The following is a 20,661-nucleotide window of genomic DNA, read 5'->3' as shown; positions in this document are numbered from 1 at the left end:
TGATACTCATAGTTGTTGTGGAGTGCCATGACTGACTGTGTCATGTGTTGGATGCTGGCATGTGGTAGATATTTGGCTGATACATGCTCCATATTTATCTTAGTGAGTGGGATATGTGTATGCCACAGTAGTAAGTTAACAATGAGCAGTGTATTATGCAAGGTGGTCAGCCTTAGGAGCTTAGGTTGAGGGGCACACTATATAGTTTAAATATGTATCCCTTGGCATGTGCCATGTCATGGTATCTGCGAGGGTGTCTGTCTTGCTGGTCTGTGCTGTTTGGGTAAATGTCCATTGAGTGCCTCTATGAAGGTGGGTGTGTGGCTATTCACTGTATGTCATGGCTGTCAAAGTGGATGCCATGTTGAGCTACGTGTTCCACATGGGGTGGTGCAGATGTTGAGCTGATCCTTGATACTTGCTAGTCCAGTCTTTGCTGGAGAGTGCATATGTCCACATTGTTTGATATAGGGGTAACTCCCACAGGTCTGAGTGTTTGGGGTTTAGAGGGGAGGGTTGTCTGTGAACATGAGGTAGTTGCAACAGTGCCTCAGAATGGACAAGTGCACCAGGGTAATGGGTGACAGCACATAAAACTGCCCTGCAATTATGCCGGGAGGGCTGGACATAACTAGTAAGTACTGGAGCTACTTCTGTGATGAACGAGTACTGCTGATGGCTCCCAGCTGTGCCACACTTATTGATACATTAACCTGGTGAAGTGCCAAGCCATAATCCCATTTGAAGTGCAAGACAGAAAGAACTAGCACAATGTAAGGTGACTTATTGCCACCTGTAATACTTTACCTCACCTGTGTAGTTATCAGCAGTTTTGGCGGTGTGACAATTCAGTATGCTTTGTAGCGTATGCAATAACTGCAAAACACTATAGTAGACATAATTAGATAGGCAGGAGTTCTAATCCCAATACTGGCGAGTGAGTGTGTGTGTGTGTGTGTGTGTGTGTGTGTGTGTGTGTGTGTGTGTGTGTGTGTGTGTGTGTGTGCGCAAATCATGTACTGTGTGGGTTATACCATTTTGGTTTGTGTACCACCCTGAAATTGTCCCATCACTCTACTTTACTAAGCCTGCTGTCATTCACCTTTGAAGTTACTTGGGATAAAAATAACTCATGTAAGCTCTGTGGTGCATCTGATAACTGTGTAACACTGTAGTCAAAATAACTAGACAAGAAGGTGTTCCACTCTCAGTTCTGGCAAGCGTGTGTGTGTGTGTGTGTGTGTGTGTGTGTGTGTGTGTGTGTGTGTGTGTGTGTGTGTGTGTGTGTCTTTGGCCAAAGATCATTTCCTGTGTTTGGCTGAGAGCATTTTGATTGATGTACCAGCCATGCCTGTTTACCACCTCCCAATGGCATTACCTTATAAAGCGTGGTAAGGGCATCTGCCTCACGTGCAGCATGTTAAACAATTGTGCAAGCCATTCCAGTCCACTGTACAGATGTCTATGGGATATCCAGATGTTTAGGTTCACAGATTCATAGGGGTGTACTATGCTAATGACCCTGGAGCCTTTACAAGCCTAGCCAGATTACCCTGTCATTGTGCCACCTGACATTATTTCTCAGTGCATCTGTGGAGTAGAGCCACTGCAGTGATCCCTCGGGTGAATTCTCTATTTCCCATCCATTCAGCAAGATTTCTCTTGAAGAGGCCCAGTGACATGCTCTGTTTTACATGTATGGGGTGTTTAGTCCATAGCATGTGTAGTCTCTGGTTTATGCACCCATCCCTCTGGCGTGAACTGTTGATTGTGATACTGAGGTTGAGGTGTCTGCAGCATGTGGTGTGGAGGGATTGGGATATCCTTGGATGTAGATTTTCTAACAGAGCTGGGTCAGACATGGCTTTGTAGGGCAAGCAGAGATCGCCTCTATGTAGGAGATATGAGACAGAGAATAGTTGGAGTGTTTTGATTCTGTCCATATACGACAACTCTTTCAGGCCTAGGTTTATCTTTCTGAGGTATGTTTAAGGCTTCTGCAGTTGTTTCAGGTGTCCATTGAGGTACATGCCAAATGGGGCATTGTACCCGATGATTGGCCTAATGGGGGAAGGGTAGGGGAAGACAAGGTACCCCTACTTCCTGAATGCAAGACCATTAGAAGGACTGTCTTCCCACAGTGGCAATGTGGCGGTCCAAAGAGAGGTTGCTGTCAACCTGTGTTCACAGGTCTCTTATAATGCCTTCTGTGTTCAGTGGACTACCATTGATGTGGTGATATATGGGAACTGAGTTGTGCCCAAAGGGGATGCTGACACATATTTGGCCATTAAACTTCAGGCCATGCTTCTGACAGAATACAGTGGTCTCAGTGAGGCATTTCTAATGGATGTCAACATCACTTGAGTAGTTAATAATAGCTCCCAATATGCAATTGTCTGTAAACATTGCCAACCAGAGTACCCTTGTGTGGGACCCCACTCGTAACTGGTCATCAGTCTTACTTGGAGTCAGCTACTTTCACACCATGGGTCTATCTGTGAGCCAGTTTGCAACCCACCTAGTGATATAGGGCTTGATGCCTACCTTAGTGGCTTTTCTATGATTCCAGAGTGGGGAATGGTATCAAAGGCCGTGGCCAGATCCAGGTAGCCTGTATTACCACTTTGACATCATCCACAGCTCCGGTAACTGACTCATAGAAGTTGACCAGGTTGAGCAGACATGATCTACCCTCCACAAAAACAAACTGTGTGGGATCCAGATGTTGGAGATTCCCCTATATCCTTGTTTAGTAGGTCTGTGATGATGTGTCCCATAGCTTTGCATATCAGACTTGTCAGGGTAATGGAGTGATAATTCCCAGGTTCTGTAGTTGCTCCTACTTTTTGGAGAGGGATGATTGTAGCAGTGCACCATTTAGTAATTCAGTAGGGACAAAGCCTGAGGTGAGGCTGTGATTGAACAGGGCACACAGGTGTGGTGCCAGGTCACTCTGAATTTCATGTACACCATGGCCAGGGATATTCTCAGGTCCCATAGAAGATGTATTCCTGGCCTTGGACAGTGCTATTTTAACCTGTGCAGCAGTAATACTGGGTGTCTGGCAATATGCTGGTATTGTGAATGGTCCTTTGTGATGGTGAGAGGGGTCAGGTTGGCACTGAATCTGTCAGACAGTATATTGGCAATATCTGCTGGCTCAGTGTAGGAGGTACCATTGTGCAGTAGCTCATATCACATCTGGGTAATGGCATGGAATTATCCACATAACTATTGAAGGCCTTGTGTTTGTCTTTCCTATCTGCTGCAATTCTGTTTTCATAGCTTACTTTAGAGGATTTGATGTGTGATCTCAACCTTTTGTTGAAGCCAATAAGGGAGTTGTTCCAGTTTTGGGACTTCATCTTTTTCCACATCGTTTTATTTGTTCCATTGTCGAGTTTGTGTATGGTAGGGGACCACCACACTGGCTTCCTGTTTTGGAGGACAATGTCTTGGTTCTGTTGGCGAGATCTATGCATATGTGTATGTGTTCATACAGTGCATTGGTGTATGATCTGATGGCCATGCAACTATTCTCCATTTGCATGGGTGCCGTGAACTTAGTCACCTCTGTTTTAAAGAGCCCAAGGGTAGCTTTGGAGGTGTTCTTCATGGTGGTTACCTTTGCAGGAGGGCTGGGAGGGATGTGGATTCCCAAGGGGATTCGCTTGTGGTTGGATACACACCTCAGTATTTTGACATGCGGACCCAACAATGTCATGTATGTCACCACATACATCAGGGAGAGTTGCATCCACAGCCCTGAGTATTTGTGTGCTGTGGCATTCACTATGTGGCTGTGCATCCACGACAGCCTGGAACATGCATCTGATGACTTCTTCTTTGGCACTTGCAACAGTGGCCCAATAAGCAGCGTTCCACCTGCAAGCACCCCTGTTCATCTGCCTGGTGAGGGACCTTGGCTGCACTCTGGCTATGGCCAGTATCCACACTCACACCTGCCATAGTCACCACAATAGCCTGTTCAATGTCACCACCTGCCAGCTGTCCATCATCTGTGGCCACTGGTGATGGGGTATGTGTGGGCATTGTCACCGTGTGCAGTGATGGTGTGCACAAAAGTGGGATGCCAACTAATGGCACAGATTCAGCCCCTGACAACCCCATCTGTACCTCAGTATTCCTATTATCATTGGCAGAGTTTGCAGAGATATTGACATTGTTTCAAAAGGGGGGAACCCATACCCCATTGCCACCTGTGAGAGAAAGACAACATATGTACATTAATACCTGCACTTTAATGTTGGCTGGTATATACACACACACACACACACACACACACACACACACACACACACACACACACACATACTTACAGGTGAGGTGGCACAGATCTGTTACACAGACCACACATTACCCACATGGTGACATGCATGACACAAGTCTGTTAACATCAACATCATGCATTGCATCCAGTTGTACAACATGTAACTGACAATATAGAGCTCTGTCATATGTGATTAGTGTTGGTGTGTGATGGCCATCCCCAGCATGGACTGTAGCCATGTACACATCATTGCTGTCCACCTGTATAGCAAAGTGGCAGGTACTACAGAACATACCTCACAACTCTACACTTCCTCACAGGATGTGTAGCGGTCTGGCTCATATGTCTGCTCTATTTCTCATAACCCCTGTGTTTCCTCTGTGACATACATGAGATGATCTGAGGAGTGACATCACTGATTAATGACATACATGTGAGTGTCAGATCTGCAAATGAGCAGTGAATGTATGGTCACACAATCCCTTTTACACCATCAGCCTTGTAAGCTTACAGTGGATATGATAAGTGTACACAACCCTGTTAACATGCCATGTTCTTTTTATACAGAGGATGAGACCACAATAAATCATTCAAATATGTCACCCACCTTCCATGTGACATATGACCTCTGCAATCCAATTGATAAACAAACACATGTGATACAAGTAAAATATGATGACTGCAATATGTACAATATGTTGATTGCATACATGTGCACACTCTTAAAAATGATAAGTTGTTGAAGCACCTTGTAAGGGTCTTGCAGCAGTCACTCTTCTTGTGAAGGTGTCTATCAGCATGGCTCATCCTGATGTGGCATTATTTGACCACTCTTCCATGTAAAGGTTACCCAACTCTGTCAGAATGCAAGTGCAGCTCATGTGCAAAGCCCTCATCTGGTCGCACTGGGATTTTCTATCTGGTGTAGGTCTGGGCTCTGGCTGGGCCAATCCATACCCATGTTTGTGTTCAAGTAGAGCCATTCTTAGGTAGCTTTGGATGTATGCTGCAGTTCTTTGTCATGTTGAAGGCTGACACACCTCCACATCCTCAGCATTCTTGCAGACGCCTGATGGATTTTGGGCAGAAGTAGGTGTTATTAGGAAATGCTCCTTAGTCCCACCACCGTGACTACAGGCCCTGTTCTGTCTGTGGAACAGCAGCCCCACAGCAGGCCACTGCCTCCAGTGTGATTCACCATGAGGATGTTGGTGTTCAGGTTTTGAGCGGTGCTGCTTGTGCATCACACATACCTGTTGGTATTGTGCCTGTGAGGTCGATCCCTAGTCTCATTACATAATAACACATTTTCACACCTGCCTTTGGGAGACATGATGCGCTGAATTGCAGTTTGTATACACCCCTGGCTGTTTTTGGTGTGTGGGAATGCTTCCATCTTGTGACCCTACCCAGTAGGCCAGACGTATGCAGCATATGGAATAGTGTTCTCCCAGGTAGTACAGAACACCAGTACTAGCAAGGGGGGTTCCTGCAACACCTTCAGTGTTGCTGTATATCCCCTGGCAACCTCCCTGGCCAGGTTTTGACATGTGTTGTCATCATTTTTGTAGGGACATCAGGTTCTTGTCAACAACAGTCATGTCACAGATTCACTCCACCTTTTGACAACTGTCTTCACTGTGTTCCATGGTGTATGCACTTCTGTGGTAATACTGTTGTACCCTACTGTTGACTGATAGCTTTCAAATATGAGATACCTTTGCTGCTTTGTACTCTGTCTGCAAGCCATGGCTGTTGCTGTGACAGGCAACTGAGCATATGTCATGGTTATCCCACTTGGACAGCAGGCTGTTATTTGGTGTTAGAATGCCTTTACTTGATGGCTGGTGTGTACCCAAGTAGACTGTATGCTGCCAGGAAATAGCAAGCTGCTACAATGACATATTATTTGGAGGGGGTGCACACATATGCATCTAGCATATTGTGGGGTTTATATATTCGATATTTGGTGGCCAACAGATAGATTGTTTGTACAGAGATTTGTTCATGTAATAGGTCACATTACAGTTTTGAAATGATGAGTACTGACATATTGTAGTCTCAATTTGTATAGACATCACAAACACCTGGCATCTTAAATGGGGTGCGTACACTGTTTATATCCACTATATGACAGTAATGTTTCACACATGTCCCTACTTTAGGCTGTTTGTCCAACCATTGTGTTGTTCTCTGTCCAGAAGTCTTGCACTGACAGGCCGTATGTTATGCTGCAGGGATGATACATTCTCATCAGATAGGCCCCTGTGGTGACCACTGTGATGCAATGCAGTTGACCCCAATACAGGTGAACATGCATATAAAACAATATGGCTATGAGTGACAGTTGTGTGCATGGTACACTGCATGTCCTTCACATCTCTGGGGTATTGGCAGACCACAATGGTACAAGTGCATACTCACCAGCTGCAGGCTGTCATCCAACATGCAGACAGGATGGACCTAGGTAGTTGTGTGTGGGGAGTATGGTCAGCAGACCCACAAGTGGCATTGGTACAGGGTGGATGCAGCATGTGTGCATATGTACAGTACAACCCCCAATAATACACACTTTGCTGTACTTCACCATAGATGTGCACATCTGTGCATTAAAAAAACCCCATCCACAACTACAGTCTGACCTGACACATGTACGTAGATACTCTACAATTACAAGTATGTCGGCTTCACTAGTGTAATTATCTGCACACTCCTCGTCCATTGTCTGGGTGCCAATCATCTCCTCCAGTATGTGGGGGGTCTGTACTCTGATGTTGTACTGGGATGGGTATCCCATTGCACCTGTTCAGCTCCCCAGTGGGTGCCAGTGGGACTGCAAGGCCAGGCCCATGCCTGTGGCTGTGCGGTCCCTGGCCACTACAGTAGCCTTTTGCCAGGTATGGTGTATGAGGTCACTTTCACAATGCCAAACCTGCTCATATGTACATGCGTGCAGGCCAACATCATTTACCCTGTGGACAAGGTTGTTCCACAGGCCAGTCCTCTCCTGTAGATGTTGATGTCTCCAGCCAAACATTATGTCATGGTTGTGTAGTATGGCTTCTATGATTATATTTGTCTAAGCCGCTGAGAATGGTGACCTTTGCTGATGCAACATTGCACCTGTGAGACATTACAAGGGAGACACATCACAGGACCTCATAAATTTGCAACCATATGTACACCACCTGCACATCTACATTTAATGCCAGTAGCCACCACTCACAAACAAACCATACCCCCTGTAACATATCAGCACTGTATCTGCTTGTATTGCACTGCTGGCCCTGAGGTGTCATATTCCCCCAATGAGGCCTACTTCATTTTCTACTCCTGTACTCCTCATTCATGTCTGTGTCAAGGGATGACATTGGCCATCTTCCATGTGGATGTGGTGTGGATGGTGCCAAGCCTTGCTGTGACTATGGTGCATAATGTTGCTAGGCACATATGCCTGAGCTCAAGTAGGGTGCAGAGAGTGATGGTATCAGGTGTCATGGATATCTACATTTTTTGCCTTTCAATAGGCAATATGTACCTGCTCAGTGGTGATGAAGTGAGGGGTGTGGGTGCTGTGCATATCTAGCTATAGTGCTGCTGAGCCAGGAGGTGATGTTTGGCTAAACCTATCTGCAGCGGGTTTCCTATAGCTATGTTGTGTGTATATGTGGCCTGATTGGCCAGCATTGCAGGGTGGGTTGGTATGTGGCCTCAAGAGATTGCAGACATATGTGAAGATGGCCTTGTGATTGGCCTTGGTGGGTGTGACCAATTTGTACTCATAGTTAGCCTTACAGTACTCCACCTGTGACCTTATATTCTTGATAAGATAAAGGCTGACTTGATGCCAGGTTGGTGCATGCTCCTGATTTAACCTGTACAGCCAATCTAGTGACCAAGTCTGTGGTCTGTGTATTGCTGCTGTCCACCACAAGCATTCAGCCTACCTTGAGGGGGTTGATGTTATCCTGTCGGCTATTGCTGAGACCATGCCACTATGTAGGTGCCCACATAGTATTGTGTTGTGAGCCTGGACATAGCTGCTAGTTCCACCATATGGGATGCTCTTCATGTTGGGCTTGCACATTTACCTGGCCTGTGCAGGGGATATTATGGAAGTGTGGTAGCTACAGCTTCACAGACAATAGGTGGAAATACCTCACAGGACAGGACATGTGGAGACAGCCCAGCAACATGGGAGACAAAGCTTCAGAGTTTGGTACAGCTTGTATGTCATTAGCATTGTTATACACATAGGGGGTTGCTACATTGACAGGGTTTGTCTGGACATGCATTTACTGGGTGACTTGACATCTGACAGTGATATGCCTCTAACATATCACTCAATTAGCATGTTGTCCACAGACTGGCCAGATGTTTGCCTATTATGCATGGTCTGTTCCTCGACCAACATCAGTTTTTGAGGAGTTGGTAGGATAATTTGAGGATTGTAGGCAGTACGTGTTGTCATCCATTGGTGTTCCACACATCATTTCCTTTAGGGATGTGATGTTACAACAACACATGTAACAGCAGTTACTGTCTCATTTTTGTAACACCATTATGATATGTCCCTCTTTCCAGCCTCCTGTCCCATACATATGCTATGCATAGCAAGGTGGAGAGGTATGGTATATCATTAATTTCCAAATGCACACCAGTTAGCATGACAATGACCTGGCAGACTCCTAGCCATGGTACGCAGAGGTGGCCAGGTTATGTGTCCACACCCTGGAAATTCTGTGGAAATCTGCACATATGATAGTATGTCTGTCTGGCCATTGTGAACAGACTGCCAAGGTTGTGCAGCAGTGTTGTGTGTTTATGTATTTTAGGCTGGATAGGGAGAGTAGCACCTGTGAGTGCCATACATCCTTTACCTATCTGACTCTGCATGCTGCTACAGCTGCTGATGGTCTATCAGGTCTGTACGCTTGTAGGAGCTGACTGTGAAGGGTAGATCATGCCTGCTCAACTTGGTTGACTTCTTTGAGTCAGTCACAAGAGCTGTGGATGAAGGCAAGGTGGTTCATACAGCCTACCTTGATCTGGCCAAGGCCTTTGATAACATTCCCCACTCAGGAATCATAGAAAAGCTCAATAAGCTAGGCATCAACCCCTATATCGCTAGGTGGGTTTCAAATTGGCTCACAGGTAGAACCCACAGTGTGAAAGTAGCTGACTTCAAATCAGACTGCTGACCAGTCAGGAGTGGAGTCCCACAGCAATAGGTCCTGGGTCCTCTTATGTTTAGTATCTACTTCTCAGAAGTCCAGTCCAACACAAAGGGACTCTGGCTGGCAAAGTTCACAGATGATTGCGAGTTGGGAGCCATTATTAACTCCCCAAGTGATGTTGACATGCTACAGAAAGGCCTCACAGAGACCAACAACTGGAGTCCGAACCATGGCCTTAAGCACAATGCCAAAAAATGTGTCAGCATCACCTTTGGGAAAAACCCAGTTCCCATGAACTACCACATCAATGGTAGTCCACTGAACACAGAAGGCGTTATAAGAGATCTGGGAAAACAGGTTTACAGCAACCTCTCTTTTGACCACCACACTGCCACTGTGGTCAGAAAGTCCTTCTATGTGGCACATCTCATTACTAAGGGGTTTGCATCCAGGAAAAAATAGGTTATTGTCTCCCCTCTACTCTCCCGTCATTAGGCCAATGATCGAGTACAATTCCCTATTTGGCATGTACCTCACTAGACATCTGCAACAACTGGAGAGGCCACAAAAGTACCTCACAAAGAGGATCCCAGGCCTTAAACACTTGTCCTATATGGACAGAGTCAAAAAACTCCAACTATTCTCTGTCTCATATTTTCTACTTAGAGGTGATCTCTGCTTGACTTACAAAACCATGTCTGACCCAGCTCTGTTAGAAATGCTACATCTAAAGAAATCCCAATCCCTCCACACCACATGCTCCAGAGACCTCAACCTCATTACCACAATCAACAGAATGTGCTGGAGGGACAGGTTCATAACCCAGGGACTGCCCATGCTATGGAACAGACTTCCCATACATGTCAAATAGAGCACCTCACTGGCCTTCTTCAAGATAAATCTTGATGAGTAGATGGGAAATAGAAAATTCACCGTGGGGATCACTTCAGTTGCTCTACTCGACAGAGGCACTGGAAACTAAGGTCGGGTGGCACAATGCCAGGGTAATCCTATGGGCTAGGCTTGTAAAGGCTCCAGGGCCATTAGCCTAGTACACACCTATGAACCTATGTAACTCCTCCAGATTCCCAGTACACTGTGAATTGAGGCAGTATATGTATGGGTAACGTGTGAGTGGCAAACGGCATGTGGTTGCTCTCACAGTATTATACTGTCATATTCAGTTTGTTTACTGGTATGTTGCTGTCACTGTGGTGCACTTGTTTGGGGGTATGCACTTTCACACCAGTGTCTGTGTTCCACTAGTATTACATCCCTGTACTGTCTGTTATATTTGCTACTGTGTGTGTATAGCTCCAGAGCTGGACCTGGGTAGTGTTATGTCAGTCTGATTGTAGTCTGGACATTGATCAGTAGTTCAGTGTAGTTTTCCTACTGTTGTGTTATGTCCACATATTCATAGAATGTCCAGTTGTGTGGCCAGTATCTTTGGCATGGTCCCCATAACTGTTATGTATGGATGACACATCAATGGGATGATGTGGGGATTAAGGTCAGTAACTAATAAGAAGCAATTGAGTCCTGGAATTGTGATATTTCAGTTGATATATGTTAGGACATACACTGTTACTACATGAACGTTCTCAGCATATCTACTGATGTATTTTGCACCTGTCCCTATTTTCATGCCTTTGTCCCCCCACTTTGTCAGGCTTGGTCCACATTCACTGCATTAAGGGGTTCTGAGCATACCTCTCCACAGCCAGATTTTCCACAGAATGTCCAGATGTTTGGCCCATACTTTTGTTCAGTTCCATAATTTATTTCTATTTGTGTGGTAAATCACAGTGATGATCCAAGGATTTATGTCAGTAAATACATGACATTTCAGTTCCCATCATCATATCCTTCAGTGATTGTCTGCTGAAACACACACTGCTGCTGACACGTCTTCATTTGTAACAACGATTTTCTAACTATGTCCATATATGTGGCCCACCCCCCCCTCCCTCTTTTACAGTCTTTGTACAGGTTCCTTGCACTAACTGGTTGGGAGGGATTTTATTTTTATATTTTTTTTTTTATTTAACATTTGTTGACCGGGAAAGTCTGACTAGGTTCCACAGATCCTGTTTTCAGCGGAGGCCCAGGGAGAAATGCTCCAGCAGCATGTCTTTAGAATCTTCCTCTTCCCCTTTCTCTGCTGACAGGAGGATCTCCATTGCATTTTTTATGATATTTTGCTATGTTATACAAGTTGTTCAAATCCTAACACATAGTGAGATATGTTTGTAAATACAACAGAGATCTTCATTTCCCCACTGCTACCTCTGCAGACTGGAAATACAAACAGGTGGTATACAAATGGAAACAGTCCAGGCATCCAGACCTTTTTCCCTTTGCATACTCTCGGATTTTTGCATACTCTCGGATTTACAACAGGCACTCTGTTTGGGCTGGCCAATTAGTGTACTCATTTTTGTATGTTAATGGCCAGTCATTGTCTAATTTAACATAAATATTTACATACACATTTATATTTACCTTCCATGACATCTCCCTATGTGCTTTTCTGACATTACATTCTGTGTGACTATGTCTATGGGACACTTGGGGGTTTCACAACTTCAGTACACTGACACCTCATATCTGGACCTAATACACTACTATGGCTAAGAAATATAAGTTACTTCCTTCATAAATATACAAATAAATTAAAATTGTACTGATTTCACTTTTTGCACTACTACTTATGTTGGATGTCTATTGCTATTTAACTTCTTGTGCCATTTAAGCTGTGCTAAGCATAGCTAAGCAATGGGCACACCTACACTTAAACTTTATTGCAGATGTGAAAAAAAATATATATATTTGTCGAGGGCTGTGCTTTGCAAATGTTGATGACATATAACTTTTCACAGTATGTCCGGATTTTTGCCTTATATTCTTGGTCTAGTTTTCATACACTCGTGGCTCTCTGGCACATCATTACAGATTGAAGTTTGAAAATAATGACAGACATTTGCGTTTTAGACTTCATACCCTTCAGAAAATTCATGCTAGTATAAAATCTGTTATTCAATCAACTTTCTAAGTTTGTAATTGCAATATTTAACAGTTGTCCCTTATTGCTTTGTCCAGATTTCTTACACTAACAGGGTGAGAGGTGTGCGTTTTAGACTTCATACCCTTTAGAAAATTCATGCTAATGCAAAACCTGTTACTCTATCAACTTTCTAAGTTTGTAATTGCAATATTTAACAGTTGTCCCCTTATTGCTTTGTCCAGATTTCTTACACTAACGGGTTGAGAGGTGTGCGTTTTAGACTTCATACCCTTCAGAAAATTCATGCTAATGCAAAACCTGTTATTCTATCAACTTTCTAAGTTTGTAATAGCAATATTTAACAGTTGTCTGTTATGGCTTTGTCCAGATTTCTTATTCTAACAGGTTGAGAGGTGTGATGAGCAATGTCACTCTTTTTAAATTGCTGTATGGCAATTCTGGTGTGCAGGGGGTGTGTGTATTGTGAGAGCACTGCTCTCAGACACCCCTTATGCACTCATACACATCCCCGTGGCAGTGTGTCTTCATACATATGCATAGTGTGCTGCCATGCTGCATGAGAATGGTCCCTTCCCTGCAGGAATAAGCTATTTCTGCATGGAAGTTTGCTGAATTCAGGGGCATGACTTTGGCACCAGTCATTGCTCTGTGTAAGACCTTCTTGCAGGATGTTGACATCGCTAGGGGTTTCAATGATCTAGCCCAGTTTGCAGGTCAGCCACAGTCCTTTAGTTTTATCCTGTATTTCAGAAAAATAGATTCTGAACAGTAGAGATCGCAGAACTGATCCCCGTGGAACACTACTGGTTACAGGTCTGCTGGAGAAGGTGGAGTCCCCTATTTTGACCATATGAGTTCTATCAGTGAACCAGTTTGCAACCCACCTAACAATATATGGGTTGACACCCAGCTGGGTGAGTTTATCAATAATGACTGAGTGAGAGATTGTATCAAAGGCCTTGGCTAAGTCAAGGTAGGCTATATGCACAGATCTGCCCTCGTCTAGGGCTTTGGTAACTGTCTAGAAGAATTCCACAAAGTTTAACAGGCATGATCTCCCCTTGACAAAGCCAAACTTGGTGAGGTTGAGCATTTGGAGATTTCCTATATCTTTGTTAATAAGGTCCATGATGATTTGTTCCATGGCCTTGCAGATAAGGCTGGTCAGGCTAATGGGTCTATAGTTCCCAGGCTATGTGGATGCACCCCCTTTGTGCAAAGGGATGACAGTAGCCATTTTCCATTTCGCTGGGATGAAGCTAGTGCTTAGGCTGTGATTGAAAAGCGTGCTCAATGATGATGCTAATTCCTGTTTTAACCGATGTAGAATACCAGCTCGGGATGTTGTCTGGTCCCATAGAGGCTGTGTTTTTGGCCTTGGAGAGGGTATTTAAGACATGCTGCTCGAAGATACTAGGTGGGGGACAGGAGTTAGGGATGCTTTTGGGTATATGTGGTGGGGACACAGGAGTGAAGTTTTCACTATACCTGTCAGCCAGCAGGTTTGCTATATCCACAGGTTCTATATATGTAGTACCATTAACTATGAATTCAGCATAAATCTGGGTCTTACCTTTGAGGTTACTGATGTGACTAAAGAATGCCTTGTGGTTACTCTTAGGGAAGCTCATTTGGATTTGTAGTTAGCTTTGTAGGACTTCATAGGGGTCTTATTTGCTTGTTTAAGTTGAGGAGGGAGTGTTCCTAATTTTGAGACTGTTCCTTCCTACTCTTAGACAGCAATTTCTTTCTCTTATTGTATAGCCTATTAATAGCAGTTGTCCACCAAGCAGGTTTGTTTTTCCTCAAAGATCTTGCTTTGGTTCTATCAGGTATGGCAGAGAAAATACAATTGTACAAGTGATTGTATAAAGCATTGTTGTATAACTCAGCATAGGTGTCTATCCATCAGTGAAGAGAGAGGCTATGAAGCTATTTATGATATTGCACAAGAGGTAGTAATTGGCCTTGAAGAAGATTTTTAGTCTAGTTGTTGCTGGGGGGGGGGGTGTCTTGTGTTATAGTTACTTCTAGTGAGACTGATTTGTGGTCACATCTCACAAGGGATGGCCACACACTGGGGGTGGTGCAGTGGTCCCCCATTTCGGTGAGTACCAGGTCCAAGATGTTTGAGCCCCTTGTGGGTATATCCAGGACATTGGAGTTAATGAAGTCCAGGAACCTTTGGGCAAGTGAGTTAAAACATGTATAATTTACCAAGTCTATGGATGGGCAGTAAAAGTCATCCAAAACCAGAGGGTTTGGTTGTATATTGATTGACTCAAGTATATCCAAGTAGACAGAGTGGATGTCCTGATTCATGGAGGTGGTCCTATAGCTGGCAAAAACTTGAAGTGGGGTCTTACCTATAATCAATTGTACCTGAAGTAATTCAAGGGAATCATGCTGTTTAACCTATCTAGAGGTATATTTATCTTTACTGAATATTGATACACCACCTCCTTTAGTTCTCACATCTTCAGTTTGTGGTCTCAATGTGTGGTAGGAAATGTTACCTGTTATAGCTGGGGTGCCCTCCGCAGCCTTAAACCAGGTCCCAGTGACTGTACAAATGTCAGCATCTTCCAGGGTGAGGACTACTTCCAATGAGTACAGTTTCTGGTTTAGACTCCTAGTGTTTAGCAGCATAACCCTGAGGTTGTTTTTAGAGGATATTTTTACACTGAGCATTTTGTTCTTGTGACATTGCCTAAAAAAGGGACTATGGGGATGGCAACATCCTTAGCTAGTGACATAAATCTCAGAAGTGACAGATGAAGACCATCTCTGGCAAAGCTTTGAGGTGTGTCAATTATGTCATCCCAGGCTAACAGATACTGGATCCCCTTTGAAGGACACCAGAAACTAAGCCAATTGTTGAAGTCAATCATTTTTTGTTTGTATTTCAGTATCATCCTAGATTAAGATAAAATGCTGCTTAAGGCTTAGGGACATACCTGCCTGAGACACATAATCCAAGAGCTAAGTCATGTCTCTCTTCAAATAGTCCAGTGAGGTATGTCTCAAGTCGTTCACACCAACATGGACTATGATGGAGTCGCCTATGACTAAGATCTTTGTTTTTGTGTTATGCCTTAGGGGCTTGACTGGTGAGACACTGGTGTGTGATATATTATGTGTGCTATGTTCTGCAGAGAATGTATTATGTGAAGCATGCTTGTGTTTGTGTTTGGGAGGTCTATGATGTTTAGGTAAGCTTTTGGAAAGGATCTCTGCATATATAGGTTTATGTGTTGTTGGTTTGCTAGGTGCAGAAGGTGAGGTATGCATGCTGACAATCTGCTTAGTATAACATGGACTGAATGTTGAGTGAGAGAGCCTGGATTCTAGGTTCTTATGATATACGCACCTCTCACATAATGAATTTGTGTAGACTAAAAGAAGTGGATTGCCAGTGTACATGACAGGACTTTCAGCCTGTCCAAGTAGGTCATGGTTTGGAGTCCCTGTACTTTCTTAATGAGAAACTTCTGAGGTCTCGCCAGCTGTTGCAGGTATCTGGTGAGATACATGCAAAAGAGTGCATTATAGTCTATTAGTAGTCTGATGAGGATTGAGTACTGTGGAGTTATAACATTCCTTGAACTGGATATTATTCCCTTGCCTATGAGGTGCACTATGTAGAAGGCTTCCCTTACCACTATGGAAACATGGTGGTCAAAGTTCAAATTGCTTCTAACCTGTGTTCCCAAGTCTGACACCACTGGGTTGGAACTCAGGGCAGTGCTGTCAATTTTGTACTTTACAGGAAATTCCATTTTGCCAAATGGAATAATAATAATGCTTTTTTTTTGCATTAAATTTTAGACCGTGGCTTTGGCACTAATTGTTTGTTTATGTTAGTCCTTCTTGTAATATTGTAATATGTTGACATCACTGGGGGACTCAAAATGACTGCTCCCAGTTTGCAATCACCAGCGAACCTGGTGAGCCAAAGGTCACCTACTTTGGCGTGAACTTCTGAGCAGTAGATGTTAAACAGCAAGGGGCCTAGCACAGACTCCTGTGGTATTCCACTGGTGAAAGATCTACTGGTAGAGGTGGAGACACCAGTGTTGACAGACTGTGTTCTGTCGGTGAGCCAATTGGCTACCCATCTAGTAATGTAAGGGTTAATCCCAATCTGAGAGAGTTTCTCACTGATTCCAGGGTAGGGAATTGTGTCAGAAACTTGGCAAAGTCAAGATAAGTTGTGTGCACTGTCTTACCTTGGTCCATGGCTTTGGTGACATTCTCAAAGACATCTACCAGGTTTAATAAGCATGATCTACCCTTAACAAAGCCAAAATTGGTTGGGTCCAGTGTTTGGAGGTTGACAATTCTTTCCATGGTCTTGCAGATGAGGCTGTTTAGACTTATTGGTGTGTAGTTCCCAGGGTCAGCTGATGGCTCCAAATTTTCATTTTCCCTAGATTCACGGTTTCATAAGTTCATAGCTAATTTCTAGGCTAACTTTCTGAATAAACCATCCTAAGCCTAGCCAATTTCCCTACCAAAGGTGAGAATCAAGCAGCGTACCTTGTGACTATGAGTCAAACACTTTAAGCATTATACACAAGTACTTTATGACCCTACTGTTATGCACAATGTCCTGAATAAGTCTGTATGTTAAAAAATAACTGACTCAGGGCACATGGTTTCTGAGTCTGTTCTTTGCTTGTTTGCAAAGACATCACACTACCATCTTTTCTTCTATCTTGTTTAAGCTTCCTGCTTCAGTTAAAAAATCTGAGTTGCTCATCTTGCACTTCCAGCATATGTTCTGGTCACTTCCTTTTCTGGACTTTTATGCTGGACACAAGTTGCACTGTTCTAATTCTCAACAAAGAATATGCCCACAGACCACTTATGACTCTTTTTCTTGCCTCAGCTGTAATATATGCAATGGCTTGCACTATAAATTAGTTTTATTAAATGCCATTTCACTTTTATAGAAGTCTTTGAAATGTTTATTTTACATGGTAATATTGTTGCTATAAATATTTGTGTGTTTTCAGCACACTTTCTTTTAGGAAAGAGTGATACCTCCCTCATATTATTTTAGGTAACCTCTGTCTCACTTATGGTAGCAAAGCAAATGTTACATCTTGCAAGCAAAAGCTTTTTAGTAAACATACAGTTCCTCAGTCTGTAATATGCTGCACTGACTACTCAGCAGCGTGCAAATACTGGTGTAATGTTACTGTTTTTTTTTTCTTCAGTCTTGGAGATAACAAGCTTTATGAGCAACGGCTAAACAGTTGGAATGTGATATCGTTCATAATTTAGAGTTCTGGAAACTTTCTAACCTCCCCCACCCCCAACTAAAAAGTGTGGATCCAACACAGAATTGTTTTGCCTAAATCAAAACTGACAAAATCCATTCCCTTCTTTCTGCAGGTTCCAAATCATTATCCAAATGTTTATGACCAGAATGCCAGCTCAAGGATAGACAGTGCTTGACTCAGGATTCCTGCTATCAAGGTATATCTATTGGTATATCTCCAGGTGGCATGACAGACATGATGTTTTCTAACCAGAACTCTGACTATGATAAATGTGACTCTACTGAAGCTTACTCAAACACTGTAATAATGCAAGTACCAACAGGCCAATAAAGAAAAAAAAAACCCCAAAACACATGAAAAGAGCAAATCTTGAAGATCACTTTTCTCCTTTAAACCTCTGTTTTGCAGGGGGAGTAAGCCCCCCGCACCTCCTTATGTGGGAGGGATATGACACCTACCCCCACCCCCTGAACTTATAGATACCAACTCCAAGATCACCATACCTGGGAGAAAAGGGAATAATCCAAGAAATGACAATATACATATATATATATATATATATATATATATATATATATATATATATATATATGTGTGTGTGTGTGTGTGTGTGTGTGTGTGTGTGTGTACAATTTGCAGTCATTCAGTGTCCATGTTTCCAGATTCATTCCAGTGGGTCCTAAACTTTCAAATGGTTAGCATAATCTTGACACTTACAGTTTTCTGCCGAGGACAATCTGAAATAAGCAGCCATCCTCACCTTGTTATAACGTATGTCACCTATAGCTACAGTCATAGACATTGACATTGACATTGACATTGACATTTCCTTTGATCAGCGTGACCACTGATGACTATTATAGCTAGATATCTCTTAACATGAGCCCTTACTTCTGTTTTATTTATGATGAATGCTCCTGTCTGCAGTACAATGCTCCTGATAGCAAAACTCTGAAGATTGCTATTATCAATCTGTACGCAAGTACAGCTCATACTGTAAATTGGTTGAAGGACTATTTGAAGGTACAAGGCCTTGTACCTAGAACATAGAAAGACAAACTGTGCCGCCTTTATTTCTAGATCCCAATTTTACTAATCATACCTAACTATAGTTAATAAAGGATTAATAAAACATGTTTCCATATAATATAGCTATTTGTTTCTTCTAAATCAGAGTTTTCATTAAACAATTCCAATGTGTTACCTCTCATTACAGAGCTTGATGTTCTTTGCTTGAAATTTGTGATTTCTGTTTTTTTTCAGAAATAATAACATAGACAATATCTGAACAAGTGCTCAAACATACAGTCCTAATATAGTTCTACATTTGAATCATATTTATTTTACTTGAAAAATTTTCTGCTCATCTATGTTAATAACAAAAGTAATTGTTCTTCTGAGGAAACATTGCCACTTTAAGGAAAAAAAGTATTGGTACATATTTTGCACTTAATGTGAATAAATGTATAAGAAGCCATTTTGAAATGTTGTACATATGATTAGGATAAGAAATGGGCTATTTAATATGCTTTTTTATATAAATAAATAAAGCGATACTTCTTTTTCATCACGTCACTACATTTACAACTAGATGCCACTAACTGAAATCTTTATTTATGCTTATTCTATATAAATCAGATGTGACTGAAATCTCATTTGTCAAAATAGTGTACGTTTTTGCATTCATGTCCTTGATATAGCTGAATTATCATAAGCACAGAGTGCTCTCTCTAACACAAAGGTATGCCTTCCACTCAGATGATAAGGATATGTCTTAAGTATATTGGTATTAGTTTAAAATTACTTCTTCAACCTTCTCATATAGCATTGCTGTCTGCTATAGGCTACAAAAACACCAGCGCAATGGCATTGTCACGCAGAACAGTGTACTGGCTGTAAGCATCATTCAAGAAATCACTGTGCAATTTGTATACTACATGATACAACCTAGGAGGCTCTGAGGTAACTCACTGCTTGAGCATTAGATGAAATTAGTGTATGTTACATAGAGCAAGCTACAGGCTGCTAATCAATAAATGTTATTTTATGCAGCATGATTAGTAATGGAAATATTCTCTTGATAGTTTAAACACTCAAATACATACAAAATATACCAGATGACAAACTTTTAGAGATGCTCCTCTGAGATGGAACATTTTGGCCCACTCGTATATTTGAAGAAAAGTTAGCTAATTTTAAATTTTACACCATTTTGCTAAGAAATCTAATTTTGCAGAAGTAAAACATCAGCTAACATTATTAAAGTGAGACCCTTATGATTCAAAACAGTGTTAGCTCCTAACAACATCTGAAGCATGTTAATCAGTTATCTTGTATTTAGCTCTTTAGAAGGAACTAGTCTTGCAAAATTAATAATGCAACTGAAATTAGCCTACAATTGCTACTGTTATGTTAATTTTGACTGAACAATAAAGTACGGTAAACAGAATAATTAATTCAGAAACACTGCTTATAAACGATAATTGGAACAAACATACCAAATATATTATTCTCAGATGACTACTGTAGCTGCATGCATAGACCTATTAAATGAATAAAGATAACAAATACATTCTAGCAATAATTTAAACCCTAATTAAAAAGAAAAAAATCAGTTCAGATACAGAATGAGCAATGTCATCTTCATTTTTGCTAGTTTATTCTGTGTGGAATTTGTAATTTCTAAATTGCTAACATCCATCCATACACAACCTCTTTTTCTCATTTTTTCACATGGGGTTGGGGTGTCTCTTCAACAGTAACAATCATCTAGAGACAAGGTTTATACCACAGGGTGGCTAATTGCTGACATCATCTTGGTTAAATCACCATAGATGAAAATGACCATTCCTACAACAGATGTTCAATAAACTA

The sequence above is a fragment of the Protopterus annectens genome, chromosome 1.part2 (assembly GCF_019279795.1).
Source record: "Protopterus annectens isolate FY-2018-M chromosome 1.part2, PAN1.0, whole genome shotgun sequence".
Classification (NCBI taxonomy): domain Eukaryota; kingdom Metazoa; phylum Chordata; order Ceratodontiformes; family Protopteridae; genus Protopterus; species Protopterus annectens.
Note: the sequence above shows the minus strand (reverse complement) of the source record.